Below are 4,901 nucleotides of genomic sequence, written 5' to 3'. Positions count from 1 at the left end.
AAACAACAACAAACAAACAAACAACAACAACAACAAACAAACAAACAACAACAACAACAACAACAACAACAACAACAAACAAACAACAACAACAACAACAACAAACAAACAAACAACAACAACAACAACAAAAAACAAACAACAACAACAACAAACAAACAACAACAACAAACAAACAACAACAACAACAGAAATGGGAGATTTCTAACTGATCCTGATAATAATACATGTGGTATGAAGGCGAAAAAAATGAGCTCAACGCCGATGAACCAACAAGAGACAACAATAAAATAATGTACAATGCAGCAGCTGTGATGAACGAGCCCAAGGTAAAAATGAACAAATTGATTGATCTCACGCTTACACGTTCTTTTATGAAGGAGGGGGTGCTCGGAGAGTAACAACGCAGTGGTTGACGTGAATTTTGTTAGTGAGGTCAAACTGGGATATAGGTAAAAATTACCTCTTTGAAATGGTGTGTTTAAGTTCACGTGGTTGGGAAAAGCGTCAACTACCCAAACTGTGGTCACGTACGTAGGGATGTAACGTGAATAATTTAGCTCACTGTTTTCTTGTTTCTTGACCATAGTGTTACTGCATGGCGTCGTTTATCTGAATTTTGTTGCATGATGGTAAGTTGGCTTATAGATCTGGATAGCAGTATAATAAGTAAATACGTTGTAGGTCATCCATGAAAAAGCTTGTGATCTCGAATGTTCAGCGCCTGCGTAAATTTTAACAGAGAGGGTTTACAGTAGATGAATAGACCACCACTTACAGTAAAAGTTACGTGCATGCCCTCATTTGTCCCCGATGTGAAATAGGAATGCACAAAATTGGGTCCTCACATCTTCATATAATGATGAAGTGAATAAACGTTGGTTGGATTTTTTTTTTTTAATCTTGAAGCGAAAACAATGAGGAATCTGGATCTAGATGTGTAGATTAAATCAAGACTCTCCTCTCGAAAAAACCTGTAGATCTAGATTCTAGTCGATTCGGATAAGAAAAGTGTACTTGACCCATGATCTAGCTATAAACCGCTGCTTTATCAGATTAGAGACTACACAAGTATGAAGAACAAACAGAGGGTCATTCGCTTTAAACGAAATTTGACTGGAGTGTGAAATGGTGAATGATCCATATTCACGATTTGACCTACTTGCTAATCGACAGCTGGCTCACAGCATAAGTTATGTCCCGGAAGTGCGACATGTGGTAGGCAGAAACAGCATCTATACCAATATGTGTAGCAACTATATTGTTTAAAACGTAAGAGTTGCTTTCCTTTGTGGTTTTGTAATATAGCTATAATTCTATGTCCATACATTTTTTTAAAATTGTGTTCATCAGGACGGGTACCCTTTTTCTTGGTCAAGATCTAGGATTTCTGTTTGAGCCGTATTTTTTTTGTTGGGGTTTTTTGGCGTCTTTCCTGTGTTGCCTTAACTTAAATTAGCCTCCTGCTACTTAATTAAAAGAAATAGTAACAGTAGCAGTAGGAGGCTCTCGTGGCCTACAGGTTAAGATGTTAGCCTCTCATTCAAAGGTCCCGGGTTCAAATCCAGGTAGCGACCGAAACATTTTCCTCTCTGAAATTGTCTCCTTTCACCTCCTTCCCTGCTCTCTAAAAACGTTCTGTCGTCTGCTTTCGTCTCCTCTTTCTACCCCCACCCCTCACCTCCTATGCCCCCTCCCAGTGGCGGGGCGTAGTGGAGGGCTAAAGGGCTTGAGCCCCACCCACTCCCACTGCCCCCCCCCACCCCAACTCTTTCCCTCCGTAAAAGAATGTATCTTCTAATAAGCGAGATAATCAGTTGAAACCGTTAGAACTGTTTCAGAATCTTCCGCTGAGCACACACGCTTATTCGTTTATCCAATCACTGTAGTCACCGCTTACAAACAACGATAGTAAACTAACAGCCAATCAAATGTGTTTAGGGCTCAGCAAAGGATAAGCCCATTCCCACGGCCCTTTCTTAATGAAACTCTTCTTGAAAAAAAGGTAACAGAAACAAACGAGAGTCCGCGGAAACTGTTGTAAGAGAGGGCTTGTTCTCTGCCTGGCCAGACAATGGGAGGAAAGTTCGTGACACACTTTCCCCAGAGACCCAGTAACCAAAACACGCTCATGGGCCCACGTTTTAGGAATGCCTTGCTTTCTACGACCCCACGGCCTAATCCACTTACTGTTGTATGTGTGCGTTTGAGTGGGTTTTTTTTAATCATTTTTTTTTGGTAAGTGTTTTACGGCGCTCGCAGCTGTATCAGGTCATATGAGCGCGTTTGCGTGGTAGTGTAAATGAAACCTACTCCCACATATCTAGAGTGTCCTCTGAACCAAGGAAATCTTACCTTTGAACTCTACCTACCCTGATTTCTCAGCCCCACCCACGTTTAGAACCACCGACCGCCACTGCCCCTTCCTCTGGGCTCCTGGCTCTTTCTGTAGCCTTTCTACGACTACTCCTTGACTCCTTCTTATTGCGGTCTTTCAGCCATACCCTTGATCTTCTGATAGGAAAGATCTACACCTAGCCTCCTCGGACAAGGCCAAACAATCTCGGAGGGCCCGTCTGCAAGTTGCGAACAAAAAATCCCTTGGTGGTCCAAAATCGATAAGAGTTAGGTTTCGGCCGCCACCCGAACAAAATTCAAAATTTCCTACCAACTGAAAAAGTTGAATGTGTCCCACGCGCTCATATGACCTTATGCAGTAGCGAGCGTCGTGCGTAAAACACTTTTTAAAAATCCCAGTAGCAGTCTATTCCTAACATGTTATAAAGCAAAGAAGAACATGTCCTCTTTGGATTCTGAAGACTACTTGTTAATATTGTTATTCGCAGCCGACTATCTAACTTACTTACTATCTCCCTTTACAGTCAGGTACATAAGGCTTCGGTTCGGACACGGATTTTTTTCGCCCCCTCCTGCCCATCCAGCAGTAATGGGTACCTGACTTTGAGTTGGGGAAGTAAAGGCGGCGTGGATAGGAACTGGCCACCCTACCACAATATGCCGCAGGCCCAGGAAGTTGCCTCACTAACAAGGCAACCCCCAATGTCCGGAGCGGATACGGAACAACTTTACTTTTTTTTACAGCGGAGAGAAGTCGACGCCACGTTTGCCTTTCCCTGGCCACCTTGTCCAGTCTCAGCACATCCAGGCCTTGGGTGATTGGGCGTCATCCCAAACTGTGCCTCTATATTTACTATGATGTTCGTCCTTCGCTGGCGAAGATCACCTTGACTTCACATCACTGAAAGGGTGGGGTGTGTGAGGCCGATCTTCGCTAGGAAATGTCTGTTGCAGTGGGAGCAGGGGATGTTTGGGGCTGAGTTAGGCTGGAAGGTAGGGCTCTCTCGGTCTTTTCTCAGCTGCCGTCTCCATTCTTTCTTTCTGACGCGACTTTCTTCGAATTTGACCCCTCCCGATCTTATTAAGGAGCGCCAAACTATTTACTATAATTTCTAGTCAGGTACTTATTTTTCTGTTTCCATTTGGACTCCTTTAGGGCCCGTGTCCACTGAGACGGATCCCAACTGACCCGATTCCGTCCGTCTCTCTGAAAGTCGGTAGTTGAAATGGAGCACCGATTATTCCTAAGAAATCAGTGAAAAGTCCGTTTGCCTGTGTCAACAGACACGAAACGACACGACACGACACGACACGACACGACACGACACGACACGACACGAACGCCCCGACAAAAGACGGGTCGGTTGGAAAGCCGCTTGTTGCATTTTAGCTTGGCCGGATGGTGACTCTTGAGCCATAGGCCAAGCCGGAGCTTTAAAAAGATTCTAATTAAGAGTTCGGATTAAAATTCTAATGTCATATTCGTAACCAGTGCCACAAAATTAGCAATGTCTACGTGCAAACCACCTGATTTAAATGCACATTAACAATTTAACCAATTTCCCTTTAAAATCCCATTCATTTCTTATTCCAGCCTTGGGTTCATTGACCTCGACTATTTATAGACATGTACCGAGGACACAGCCTTGGGACACAGTGTGTGGGATAAGACGGCCAGTAGGCCAACAGACTAGACGTGTCTTGTCCGGACTGGTGGACACACGAGACCGAAAGACCTGACTGATTTTCTTCCTCCCGGCAAAAGGTCGCGCCGTGTCCGTCTCCGTGGACACGTAGGGTGACCGTGTGTAAAAAGGCAAGATTTTTTAAAACATGTCCTAAATGTCTCCATCTTCTCTTTTTTATGGTCGTGTCGATATCTTCAATTCCAGTTCTCATTCCAACGTTTCATTATAGATCTATATGTGATAAGTTCATTCCATTTTATTTTTAAAAAATTAATCATAAACATTTTGTTTAGAAGCTTTTTCATTTTTGCAGAATAAGTTTGTTTGTTTTTCATAGCTCTGAACTGTGCATCGGTAAAGACAAAATATTGCTGTTATATATACTTCAATTTCGTCTTCAATAAAAAAAATTATATTTTTTTGTAAGTGTTTTACGGCTCTCGCAACTGCATAAGGCCATGAGCGTGGCCTAGAGGTTAAGGTGTTCGCCTCTCATTCAAAGGTTCCGGATTCGAATCCGTGTAGCGACCGACAAATTTTCTTCTCTAAAATTGTTTTCTTTCGTCTCCTTTCCTGCTCTCTGGCAATGTTCTGTCGTCTACATTCGTCTCCACTTTCTGCCCCCACCCCCTCACCTCCTTTGCCCCCTCCTTTGGGCTCCAGACTTTCTACAGCCTTTCTACAGCTACTCCTTGGCTCCTTCTTACTGTCTTTCAGTTACACCCCTGATCTTCTAGAAGGAAAGCTCTACACATAGCCTTCTCATATAAGGGCGAAAAATCTCGGAGGTTATGTGCGTAAGTTGAGCAAGTTAAAAATCCCTTGGTGGTCTAAATCGATTAGAGTAGGCTTCGG

The sequence above is a fragment of the Aplysia californica genome, unplaced genomic scaffold, assembly GCF_000002075.1.
Source record: "Aplysia californica isolate F4 #8 unplaced genomic scaffold, AplCal3.0 scaffold00316, whole genome shotgun sequence".
Lineage (NCBI taxonomy): Eukaryota > Metazoa > Mollusca > Gastropoda > Aplysiida > Aplysiidae > Aplysia > Aplysia californica.
This window is presented reverse-complemented; position numbering follows the sequence as displayed.